This window comes from Moschus berezovskii, chromosome 5 (assembly GCF_049115385.1).
Source record: "Moschus berezovskii isolate FMDL1 chromosome 5, NW_MosBer_1.0, whole genome shotgun sequence".
Lineage (NCBI taxonomy): Eukaryota > Metazoa > Chordata > Mammalia > Artiodactyla > Moschidae > Moschus > Moschus berezovskii.
This window is the reverse complement of record NC_142464.1, coordinates 56,212,638-56,226,520: the sequence shown is the minus strand read 5'-3', so window position 1 is coordinate 56,226,520 and position 13,883 is coordinate 56,212,638. Positions and strand designations below refer to the sequence as shown.

Sequence of the window (13,883 nt, the reverse complement as noted above, 5' to 3'; positions counted from 1 at the left end):
AAATGAAGATGGGTGCAACTTTAGGGAAACTGGAGCAGGTCAAGCCAAGAGTAAATCTACTTTTAAGATGACTCAAGAGTGTGTTCCCATGTCAGACTCTGAAGAACTAAACATGCTCTCCACTAGAAAGCCATCATTTGATAATGACATAGAGAAGACAAAAGAGAAACAACAGTCAAAAAAGGACTTACAGAGACAATCAAGGATGTCAGGCAACCTCTAAATTCTCTCCTAGTCTTAGATGACTGAGACAGAAATAGGGAGAAAAGAATACCTAGCAGAATCCATTACTACCACACACATACACACATGTGCACAGACATACATACACACACACACACAGAAGTGGGCTGAGAAAAAGGAGTAGGTGTGTGTGTGTGTGACTGGAATTTTTAAGTTGAATGAAAGTTTGGCTTTTGTTTTGTGTTAAATGACTAAACTGCTACATAAGCCCCTGATCAAACTGATCAAACAGTGATAAGAAATTGAGATGCACCCAGTTTTAACCAAATAAATATAAGGAAAAATAACTTCATATTTTCACACTATCAAATCAAGATCCTGTAAAAACTGGATTGCAGCTTCAAGAATTTAATGTTTTCAGAGCTTTTTGAAAAAGTTATAGAAATATTTTGTAAAGTAATCCTTTTAGTTAAAAGTGAAAGAAAGAGACCCCATGATTCTGCTCTTGGTCATTCCAAGATTATTTAGATTCTCTTTTCAATTTTCCTTTCCATTTTGACTGTGAAGGCAGGTGCCATGTGTTCTAAGGGCATGATTTCTGTAGTTGGCTTTTTGAGTGTGTGTGTGTGTAACTTTTGGCATACCTACGACTGCTAGCTTCCCCCAAATGCCTACTTTAGCACAACTTAGTTTTCCATCTGCTTTTATCCTTTTTTAAAGAATTTTTGCATATGCAGCATTGCACTGGGGTAAAAGGCTGTCAAGAGCAGAATACAGAAGATCTTAAGAAAATCCAGATTGACTTTGTACCTAGCAAAGGTTTTCTTTGTTTTGTTTTGTTTTTAATGTTCTTAGTTGTCAGGAATTTCAACCATATACATAAACAGCAAGAAATCAAGTTTGCAAAGTTAAAAAGTTGTCAGAAATTGTTTTTCTTATTTGTGGACCTACCTTGAACCTAACAAATTTTGAGTCAACAATGAAATATTACATTTCACACTAATTCTCTCCCTTATCCTTAATTGCCAATTGGAGACATTGGTAATGAAGTCCAAGTAATTTCCATTGATGATAACAATTGTTGAATAGTTGACATAATTCTCTGCAGAAGTTAGATTAAATTGACATGTTTTGAACCTCAATCCAATTGCAGAATTTCACTGATCTTTATTTACTTAAAAAACTTTCCCTACCTACTCATAAGTTATTTTTTAATGTTCTGTTTTATACCAGAATTGGCATTATATAGCATTTGATGTGCCAGCTGCTAATTAACGGAGTGAGTAAAATCTGAGTTTTCAATGATTAAAAGTCCTAACTCTTTATTCAAGTTTTATTTGCTATTTTATTTTTATTTCTTTGATTTAAAATACAGCTGGCAGTGGATCATCCTGGAACATAGATTTCCTTCCTGACCTTGAAAAAGTTGCATTTCATTATGAGGTTGATAGCCACCTAGGACCTTAAAAATCTGTAATTCCCAAGTTTATGAATTTTGTGAATTGTGAAAAAATATTACTTGGTAATGCTGAGGCTAATAGAATGAATACAGAATTCAGTATTATTCACTCTCTGATGTATCTCACTGCAGCATTAATTTTTTAAATTATACTCACCACTTCAATGTGATTATTGACTGAATTATTCCATTCTGTCAAAGGCCAATTTCCACTGCAGTCCTGTGGGAAAGAAGACTTACTATTCAGTTAATTACATTTGTCCTATTAAGTCTAAAAATCTCATCGACTCTCCAAGTTCTCAATTTCTATGGCTCATAGGTGAGCTTATTGATGTATCTTTCCACTCTGCATTCCTCACTGCAGTGAACACTGTCGTTCAATTGTCCCTAATTTAAAAGGAGTTCAAAGTTCAACTCTGTAGAATTACAAGGGTCAGAAGTTATAAACATGTTTCTACCATTTCTGCCAGTCTATACTTTAGTTTGTAACCTGGATCTTGAAAAACGTCTGTCATGTGAATTTGCCTCCCTTAAAACTAAATGGCATTTTAGATATGATTTAAGGGCTTACACAAACTGCTCACACATCTATTGTCATTCATTTCTTTGATTATCATGATTATCTCAGTTTTACATTGTCAAGGAATTGTACTTCAATAAATAAATAAATAAACAAAAAGAAAGTACTTGAAATCCTTCCTGGCACATCCTTGCTTTCTATAAGAGTCAGCTTTATAATTATCATATTGAATTCCTTTCAATACTAAATTAGAATTATGCTAGTAGAATATACATACAATAGCAGGATAGCATGGATGTATGTCTTCCATCTTCTTTCTAGAATGATTGCTTCATATCATAGATAGCCCTTCTTGAAGAGAAGATATTTTTTAGGTAAAATGGCTTAAAATGCTTTTTTTTTTTTCTTTCCGTTTTGAGTAGTCTAATGACTCGATGGACATGTGTTTGAGTGAACTTCGGGAGTTGGTGATAGACAGGAAGGCCTGGCGTGCTGTAATTCATGGGGTCGCAAAGAGTCAGACACAACTGAGCAACTGAACTGAACTGAATAATATTTAACATATTACAGTAATTTTCCTACTCTAGTTGTGAAAAAAAGAACCATAATTAGCCTACCTAATTATTTATGTCATAAGGCATGTCTTAAAGTGCACTTAAAAATAATTAACTTGCAAAGCAACGTTTCCTATGCTTTCAAATGATGGTCAAAATTCTAGTAGCAAAGGAGGTCTTTAAAACCATTTTGTTTTTGTTGACGTATGTCAATTGTTTATGTTATGAAAGAGCAGAGGGTGGGTTGGATGTACATTAAAATGACTGAATTAACAAAACTATAAAAATGATAAGTTGTTACTTTTGCAATGGTTTCTTAGTCTTCCTTTTGATTTACAAGGATGAATTTGCTAACCAGTAATGTTTCAACATCATGAGAAAAGGTAAGAGGTTCACAATCAAAATAAAGATAAATTTTAGGAAGATCTCCTAAACTGGACTAATGTATGTCCATTCATTTAACACCACAGACAATTAATTACCATTTCATATTTAGTTTATGTTAAATCTTTATTGTTGTTGCTTAGTTGTTAAGTCCTGTCTAATTCTTTTGCAACCCCATGGACTGCAACCCATGAGGCTCCACCATCCATGGAATTTCCCAGGCAAGAATGGGTTGATATTTCCTTCTCCAGGGGATCTTCCCAACCCAGCAGTTGAACTTACATCTCCTACATTGGCAGGGGGATCCTTTACCACTAAGTCACCCAGGAAGCCCATATTAAGGCTTAGCATGGCCTGAATGTCAGTTCTGGCACTTGGAAGAGGTTTGAACTGTGTAAAGTTGACAAACTTCCCTAAACCTCAATTTACTCACTTACAAAATAGATGTTGTTATATTTATCTCAGAATGCAGTTGTGAATGTTAAAAATTAATTGATAGATATAAAGAACTTGACACAATACCTAGGATAGAATATAAAAATTTTGATATATTTAGCTATTATTACAGAATTTTTAACAGTTTTACTTACCTGTTGACATTTGGAATAGCAATATCACTAAATATTATTTTCAAATTAATTACATTTGAACATTTCAGTCAACATTACGTTTGTATAAAGTTGGAAATTTCTATATGTTGAAAATTCTCTTTCCTAAGTGTCAATGATTTTTTTTCTCGGTTTCTTAGAGGGAAAGAGAGGATCTCTGTATCTTCGTTAGAAAGAGGACTTGAGAAATAAAAGCATTGAGAACTTATACAGATGAAAATGTCCATTAATAATTTGCCTGGCTATGGAATTTGAGGTCTGAAATTATTTGAATTGAAGAAGAGTTATATTGACTTTGAAATTTCAGTGTTATTGGAAAATTCAATGCCATTTTGACAATCAAATTTTTCTAAGTGATCATTTACATGTTCACAAATATGAAGAAAGAAGTTTGGTGGACCTTGGGGTAGGTCTTTTATCATCTATTTATTTGGCTGGATGTCTTTGAGTCATGAAAATCTATAATTTTATGACATTCAATCAAGGAAAATTATTTTAATATATTTTTTAAAATTTTTATTTAATAAATGGTACAAAGCACAATGCCAAAAACATTAACAGTTAAAATTTCACCAAATGAAAAAAATACTATAGAATACACAGTTACAAAAAGCTACACTAAGTTATTTTACAACTACCTCAAGCTGCAAAAAGAAAAAAAACCCAATGCCATACCTAAGTTATCCCTCTCTCAAATTAATGCCATTTATATTATAAACCACGAGCTCCCCATCAAAAGACGGGAACTGGTTTTGTTAATTCATATATATATATATATATATATATATATATGACTGTATCATTTGCTATACACCTGAAACAAACACAACACAAAAAATAAAATATAGTAAAATATAAAATAAAAATAAGTAACAGATCTTTGGGGCTTTACACTGAGTTAGAGTTCCTATCAGAGGGTTAACAGCACCACAGCCACACTGAATCCTCATGAAGGAGGCACACAAATGACTGGGTTACAAGAGTTATAGGAATGAGAGCTGCTCATTTTCCAGAAACTACAGTTTTTTTTCGAATCTGACATGGTTGGGGGCTCCCCACCTCAACACTGTGGATTTAAGAGGCCTTTCCTTCCGGAAGTGTATAAATTAGCCTGGGATAGAACATGCACGCTGAATTTACTAATTAAGAAATGAGAAACCAGAACTATAAAGGTGGCATAGAAATACAAGAAACTATTCTTAAGTAATCTTTTAAAACTTTGTACAGAGTTACAGATTTTGCCATTTGTTATAAACTGGTATATGTAATTTAACCAGAACCATGAGAAAGTTGATATTGTGTGAATTCTGAGGCACTTTCGACAAGTTGTAGGAGTGATGTGGACTTTCTTGAGTTTTACACAGTCATAAGTGAATGGTCTGTATCTCGTGCCTTTGTTGTTTTTTTATAATTTATTCAAATCATTTTTCTCTCCTCCACATTGAAAAGTGTACTATTTAGACATTAGGTTTTCTGGACTAATCCTCTAAGCATTTTGCTTATCTCATTTTTATTTCCTTACTTCCATTTATTTTTTGGTGCTTTTATCTCTAGGAGATATCATTAGCTTTTATTATTATCCTGTAACTTTTATTTATTTAATATTTTTCACATTTTGTGTGTCCATGATCAGTTTAAATCTCTGAGTGGGTTTTTATGTTTGTGTTTGTTTTGATTTGTTTTCTTCTTTTCTTTCATGGTAGTAATCGTCTTTCTTACCTCTCTGAGAACCATTCTTAGTAACTATTTTTAATTTTCTTCTTCCTCTATTGTATATCTTTTTCTTCTGATTATCTTTTCTGATTTTTTTTTCTTTCTTTTTTGATTTATCTATTTCACTGTGACATGTTAGTGATTACATTATTTTGTCTTATTTTCATTTTTAAAAATTTTGCAGTCTGTCTTAGTTCACTTTGTCCAATATCTTTGATTCTTGGCTATCAACTGCAGTTAAAGAACTAGGAAATAAAATGCCTAATTGGAATCTCTTTATGCATTTCTAGTTCACGGTAGTCAAGATATAGAAACAACCTAAGTGTCCATCAAGGGATGAGTGGATGAAGAAGTTGCGGCATATATATATAAGATATTATACATATTACTATTATATAAATACATTGTTTATATCTATAATGGGGGAATGCTTAGACATTAAAAGTTGTACTGCCATCTTTATATTCTCTTTGTCCTTGTGGGGTAATCCCTTTACTTACCTGCTTATAGTACTTTAATGGGAGTCACAGAGAGTAAGCAGAAAGTCAGTAACAAAATAGGCTATTTTCCCAGTATAAGAGAAAAATAAGTCTGTAAATCAGAAGGTATAAATGCCACATGCACAGATGATGCTATCCAAAATTTAAGTGTCTAGATGCTCTTCATACCCCACCCTAAAGAGTAAAAAAATTACATTTCTTCAGAATTCTAACTAACCGTTGAGGTACAGATAGTGGAGTAGCCAAGAGCAAATGACCATTAAATAAAATGCTGGTTTGGACATCAAATAGTGACATGCATGTGTGCTCAGTTGTGTCCAACTCTTTGCAACTCTATGAACTGCAGACTGTCAGGCTACTCTGTCTATGGGATTCTCCAGGCAAGAATATTAGATCAGATTGCCATTTCCTTTTCCAGAAGACCTTCCTGACCCACAGATTGAACCTGAATCTCCTGTGTCTCTTGCATTGGCAGGCAGATTCTTTATCACTGAGCCACCTGGGAAGCTCCTAAATAGTGACATCAGTTCAGTTCAGTCGCTCAGTTGTGTCCAACTCTTTGTGACCCCATGAATCACAGCACGCCAGGCCTCCCTGTCCATCACCAACTCCCGGAGTTCACTCAAACTCATGTCCATCGAGTCGGTGATGCCATCCAGCCATCTTATTCTCTGTCGTCCCCATCTCCTCCCACCCCCAATCCCTCCTAGCATCAGACTCTTTTCCAGTGAGTCAGCTCGTTGCATGAGGTGGCCAAAGTATTGGAGTTTCAGCTTTAGCATCAGTCCTTCCAATGAACACCCAGGATTGATCTCCTCCATACATACAGATAAATATTTCCCCCAAATACATGAATTGGAATGTTCATGCAGCAGTGATTAGGAGTTCTAGACTCAATCTCTAAATGTATTAACAGCATTTGGCTGTGGGCACTTTCATAAACTCACTTACAAGCTATTATACCACACAAAAAGGAGTCTGCCTAGACACGAATGCTTCCATCTCAGCTCTTTGCCAAAACCTCATTTTTCCAATAATAAAAATAAGGGCAGCATATGATACCATACTTTGATAGTTTGTGAAGATTAGCTGAGATAATATGCATGAGCATGCCAAGAGTTGTTCAAACAAACCACTTCTGTCTTATTGTGAAATGGCCCAGCTTCACTGTCTTTCCCTTGTCTGCCTTGATTTCTATTTCTTTGCAAATGCATGTGAAACAGTGCACTTCCCCTAAAACAACAGTCTCTTGGTTTGGCTTCTATATAAAATCTCACTCTGTGTATCTCCTTTTGATATTGAACTAACTAGCAAGGCAGCAAGGGAAAGTGACAATTTCATAGGAGATTCAATGTGTTGAAATAAAAATGCCTGTCAGAATCCCATTCCCTAAGGGAAGCGTGAAACTTGCACATCAGGAAAGGAGGAGATGGGCCGGCTTCTGCCCGTAGGTGTTCACACATGAGGCTCAAGGCTGAACACTTAGGCCAGGCAGGAAAAGGCAATTCATCAGGGCCCAACTAGCACCTTGTCATGCCTGGTTATGATAATTATAAGAATATGTCTTAATATTTTCATGGATAAAGTAGGAAGGTAATTATTTATCAAAATCTTGTACTACAGCATGTTACTCAGCTTAGAAATAGATCTTAACATTTCACAAAATATGAATTAGATTGAAAAGTGATTTCGTAAATGAAACCTTCTAATCATGGCAGCTAATTATCTCGCATTTTCTTTGCTGCCCTCCTGGATTCTCTCACGTCGCCCCCACACCCTCTTTCTTCTGTCTTTGCCTTACTCTCTACCTCCCACTCCCACCCCCTCAAATCTGGCTTTCCAGGCATCTTTTGGGAGCACAGAAGAGCCATGTGTGACAGTTCTCAACTACTTTAATTCAGACTTTCACCTTTCAAGTATTATAATGAAAGCTCAAGCATTGGCACAAACACAATGTAAACCCTCAGTCTTATCCTATATGGCTTCATTGACCCAAAATGTAATTAAATTATACCACAAATTGGACAGTGGAAAACTTTGATGGAAGATCTCTTATTTTTTTCCTTCATTTACATTATTACATTTTTTTGTTTCTTTCTTTGTAGAGGGAGTAAACTGCTAGAGCCAGGGTCTCCTAATTATATCTATAACGTTCCTCATTAATTCACGTTTCATTTATTCAGTCCCTGGTAGGTGCCAGTTTCTTTGCAAGGCCCCTGAGAGTACCAGTAACTGTGAGACATTTTTTTTTTTTTCTGAGTTCAAGAAAAGGTAGACCTTTAAGGTAGAGTCAGAATTTAAATGAAGGAATCTTTATAGTATGATAAGTTTTCCATGAAGAGATAGTACAGTGCCCCATGTTTGCAAAAAGAAAAGTGAGTTTTGATCTCTGAGTTCAGGTAAGGTTCATAAAGGAGGTCAGGCCTGGTTTGAATCTTTAAATGAAAGTTGTAGCTCACCGGGTGGATCCAGGAAAAAGCATGAGAATGGTGAAGTTTGTAGATATGAAAGAATTTCCTCGTTAGAAAAAAATAAATAAATAAATAAAGCATTTCCAGAAAACACGTTAGTCTCTATAGATGACTGGAGATGAGAGTTTGGCAAAGGAGGAAACTAATTAGTTTGATAGTTTTCTATGCCAGAGGAGGGAAATTAGACTTTATTCCATAGGCTATGAGGGACATGAGATACATCTTTCTGCAGGGTGTTGTCATGTTGAATGGCATTTTAGGAAACTCATCCTATAAAATGATGGTTGGTTAGGGAGACATGAGGAAACCTGGAGATGGGGCACTAGTTAGATTCATCTCACAGTAAGTCAAGCAAGAGAGAATCAAGGACTCATACAAAGTTGTCACAATAGATGCCAAATTAAGGGAATTCTCATAAATGATATGAAAGTGTAGACTAGATCATGTTGGAGTGAGAGAGATGGAGGAAGAAAGGGTTGCCACCAGGTTTCTGGTTGAGATTAGAAGCACAAAGAGAACAAGGAAAGCTGCTGACTTCAGTTTTCAGTTTGGACACATTGTATTCATCATTATTCCACTCTTCTTTACCTATTTTCATCTTTTTTTTTGAGATATCAAAAAGATTGGAGCTTGACATTTTAACTCCTGGCTCTACTTGCTTGAAGCTATACTATTTTGAGGACCTGGTTAATATGTCTGTTTCAAATTATTCAGCTATCAAATAGGATCAATTATAGTACTTAACTGGAGGCTTATTTATAGTTTATTGGCAGAATTTGGCACATAGTAAACACTAAAATTGTTTATTGTTGCTTTTGTGTTAATATTGTTATTATAACTATCATCATAATTCTTAGCTAGAGGCAGAAGGAAAATAGAATATAATTTACCATTCTAATATCTCAATTGCTATGAGTTTTCCCTCTCCACATCACAGCTCCAATATTAACCTCTATAGATTGTGCTTTTACTCTTACAAAATAAATTCATATTACTTTATTGGCTCTATTTTCTCAAACTTCATCCATTTACATAAATTTTTCCTTGCCTGGAACCCTCAATAAATACTTTTTCATCTTTCTCTTTCTTCTAATCCTTGTCTTTATAAGTTCTACCATTGAAGGTCAAAATAAAATGACATTTCTCTTGAAAGTCCATTCTAAATTATCCACTCAAATATTTGCATGGTTTCAAGACCAATATTTACTTTTTTTCTTTTAAGGAATTCATATTTCCATTTTATATTGCTATGAATTATATATAAATATGCATATACAAATATACACGTACCACCCATCTTTTTTTAGTTCCTCAAAAGTAGATCTCATTCTTTAGATCTTTATTTTTTTATCATTGAAGGTACTGAGCATACTGACTTTTTCATAACAAGGATTCAAAAAACATGTACTGAAAAAATAAATGCATTACTTAAAGAGAAGGTTAACCACTCAATTCTAACCCAAATAAGTATATATTACTATATTTTAAACCAGTTTAAATTAAGTTTTTAGAAATAAAAATAGAAAGTCAGGATCCAAATGAGGTCTATATGCCTTCCAATCCTGTGTTTTGTTTTTTCTCCCTTGTTTCAGGTGATGGGTAGAAGAAGAGGATGATGTTCAAGATTATACTATTTCACTGCTGATTTTAATCATTAAGAATAAAATGTTCTAAGCAATTAACATGTTAGATACTTTTGTATGTACATAAAAGTTTGCCAACAAAGGTCCGTCTAGTCAAGGCTATGGTTTTTCCAGTGCTCATGTATGGATGTGAGAGTGGACTGTGAAAAAAGCTGATCGCCAAAGAATTGATGCTTTTGAACTGTGGTGCTGGAGAAGATTCTTGAGAGTCCCTTGGACTGCAAGGAGATCCAACTGGTCCATTCTAAAGGAGATCAATCCTGGGTGTTCATTGGAAGGACTGATGCTAAAACTGAAACTCCAATACTTTGGCCACCTCATGCGATGAGTTGATTCACTGGAAAAGACTCTGATGCTGGGAAGGATTGGGGGCTGGAGAAGGAGGGGACGACAGAGAATGAGATGGCTGGATGGCATCACCGACTCAATGGACATGAGTTTGAGTGAACTCCGGGAGTTGGTGATGGACAGGGAGGCCTGGCGTGCTGTGATTCATGGGGTCGCAAAGAGTCGGACACGACTGAGTGACTGAACTGAACTGAACTGAAAAGTAAAGAGAGAAAAAATGATTTGAAAAAGAAAGCAAAAAGAGAAAACAGACCAGAATAAAATGAAGTAATAGAATAATAACCATTTATTGGCAACCCACTCCAGTATTCTTGCCTGGAGAATCCCAGGGACAGAGGAGCCTGTTGGGCTGCCATCTATGGGCTCGCACAGAGTCAGACACGACTGATGCGACTTAGCAGCAGCAGCAGCAGCAGCAGCAGCATGATAACTTTGGGGCTTCCCTGTGGCCAGACAGTAAAGAGTTTGCTTTCAACCTAGGAGACCTGAGTTTGCTCCCTGGGTCGGGAAGATACCCTGGAGAAGGAAATGGCAACCCAATCCAATATTCTTGCCTGGAAAATCCCATGGACGGACGAGCCTGGCAGGCTACAGTCCATAGGGTTGCAAAGAGTCGGACACGACTGAGTGACTTCACTTTATTTTCAGGATAACTAAAGAAGAAAAACAATGCTAGAGAGCATTCCAACATAATGTCTGTATAAAACATGAAATGCAATGATAGTATTGTATTTATACTACTTTTACTCAGGAGTTGTTGCTAAATGTTATAAACAATGTAGTCAATTCTTAAAGACTTTGTTCTTATTAACCTGCATAACTTTGAGTTGTAGAAATATTTTAATGTTTTGTGTAATGACATTAGTAAGCAGAAGTACTTCTAATTCATAACTAGGCCAGGCAGCAATTGATCCATTGAGACTGTAGGATTCCCCTATGCCATTTTTTAATTAGAAGCTTTTCAGCTTCTCTATAGTTCTGAATTCCATAGATTTCTTATACAATAAAAGCTTGTTTGTCTGATATCCTATCAGACTCAGTTCATGTGACACCCCTCAAAATGCAGCTCCTCCATCGGCTTAAACTGGATTTTTATTTGGTTGCACCAAAATGACATCTTATATTTTTCACAGATGTTTGCATGGATGAGAATTGGCAGATGCATTTTTCCAAAGACAAATTTGATGGGTTTTTTCCATCTCCTCTGCCATTTTTCAGATTATTCCATTCAGAACATATTACTACATATTTTCTAAGAAGTAAAATACTTAAATTTCACTCCAGCTATTAATCATATTAGCCACAAGTTCAATGTTATAAATGTCCATGAAAACAGAGAAGAAGGAGGTGGAAATATGTGACAAATGAAAATTATATAAAATTTAAACTTGAGTTTCCGTAAAGAAAGCTTTATTGGAACACTGATACACTCATTCATTTACCTTTTGTCTACATTTTTAGCTCCTGAGGCAGAGCCAAGTAGCTGTGATAAAGCCCCAAATATGTGCTATCTGGCCCTTTACAGAAAAAAAGTTGACTTATACTTGGTATAGGCCCTTCATATGCAGGTCTGTAGTATTGAATGCCCTTATTATTGATTTCCGTGCTCCCTAATATTTTTCTCCTCAAATCCATCTTCTTCAGAGCCAGTAGAGTGATCTATCTAAAATGAGAATCTAGCCTTGTCACTATCTTAATTAAAGCTCTCCACTGACTCACAAACTCCAGGACAGTCCAAGCTTTGTGAATCGGCACATGAGTGGTTCAGGAATCTGTTGATTTATACTTCTTCACCCCAAACCCTTAGCCACACTCTGGATTGTGGTGAGAAATTCCTGTTTAGAGAAAAGAAGAAGCCATGCTTTCTCCCTGAAATTATCTATTTTAATATAAAAAAGAGTGAAGAAAGGGAGAGACAAGACAACCTGTAGAGGTAGAGGTCATAGCTGAGGAAGGCCCCCACCTCACGGAAAGTTCGCGCACAGCTTAGAGCAGTGTGGTAGAGTGCATCCAAGTCAGCAACAGGACAGAGATTCCTGGCAGAGATGGCTTGCCAGTCATGGACATCCAGCAACAGCCAACGATAACTGGAACTCCGTTTGCTGGAACTACTCTGTTCCAGGCCCTGTGATAGTATTGGGCAAACAGAGAACTTGATAAATAAATAAGAATGTTAATCAGTATAGTAGAAGTTCACTGTTAACATTAGCTCAAAGCCAGATGGAAATGAAAAGGAGGGCCCCCTCTTCAAGATGTGGAGTGCCAGGTAAGATATCCTGGAAGAAATTATCTCAAAGCAAGCACGGCTTTTTTACTGCTTAAATTAAAGTTTGTGTTCCAAGCTGAAGAAATGCTTTCTGCAGAGGTTTGATTAGCAGGATGAAGTGTAGGAAACATAGGAAAACATTTAAACACAGTCTATTTGAAGGTCAGAGTCTATACTTTATCTGCTACACCAGAGTTACTATTTCTAAGATTTGGGGCCACTGTGACTGGTGCCAGACCTATCCACGCATGGCATTTGATCAAAACATGAAATCCAGCTACATACCTCTCCCTATCTAAAACAAAGACATTTGAAAATTAAAAGTAAGTGAGAATTAATGTTGAAAATGTACATGAAATAAGAGTGTGTACTGAAGATTCCATTTTGGGTGGACCCACACGGTATGGCTTAGTTTCACTGAGCTCGACAAGGCTGTGGTCCATGTGATCAGATTGGCTAGTTGTCTGTGATTGTGGTTTCAGTCTGTCGGCCCTCTGGTGCCCTCTCTCAGTGACTACCATCTTAGTTGGATTTCTCTTACCTTGGACGTGGGGTATCTCTTCATGCCTGCTCTAGCAAAGCTCAGCTGCTGTTCCTTACCTTGGACATGGGGTAGCTCTTCTCAGACGCTGGCCTGAATTGCCAGGAAAAATATCAATAACCTCAGATATGCAGATGACACCACCCTTATGGCAGAAAGTGAAGAAGAACTAAAGAACTTTTTGATGAAAGTGAAAGAAGAGAGTGAAAAAGTTGGCTTAAAGCTCAACATTCAGAAAACTAAGATCATAGCACCCTGTCCCATCACTTCATGGCAAATAGATGGGGAAACAATGGAAACAGTGGCTGACTTTATTTTTTTGGCCTCCAAAATCACTGTAGATGGTGATTGAAGCCATAAAATTAAAAGATGCTTGCTCCTTGGAAGGAAAATTATGACCAACCGGGAGTTGGTGATGGACAGGGAGGCCTGGCGTTCTATGATTCATGGGGTCGCAAAGAGTCAGACATGACTGAGCGACTGAACTGAACTGAACTGAGACAGCATATTATAAAGCAGAGACATTACTTTGTCAACAAAGGTCCACCTAGTCAAGGCTATGGTTTTTCCAGTGGTCATATATGGATGTGAGAGTTGGACTATAAAGAAAGCTGAGCGCCGAAGAATTGATGCTTTTGAACTGTGGTGTTGGAGAAGACTCTGGAGAGTCCCTTGGACTGCAAGGAGATCCAA

General features: G+C 36.3%; 1 pseudogene; it reads right to left on the bottom strand.

The window, feature by feature from the left end:
* LOC129561691 (3-oxoacyl-[acyl-carrier-protein] synthase, mitochondrial pseudogene) overlaps positions 1-13,214 on the bottom strand; it is a 56,044-nt pseudogene extending 42,830 nt beyond the window's left edge.
* Between the last annotated feature and the right edge of the window lie 669 nt (positions 13,215-13,883).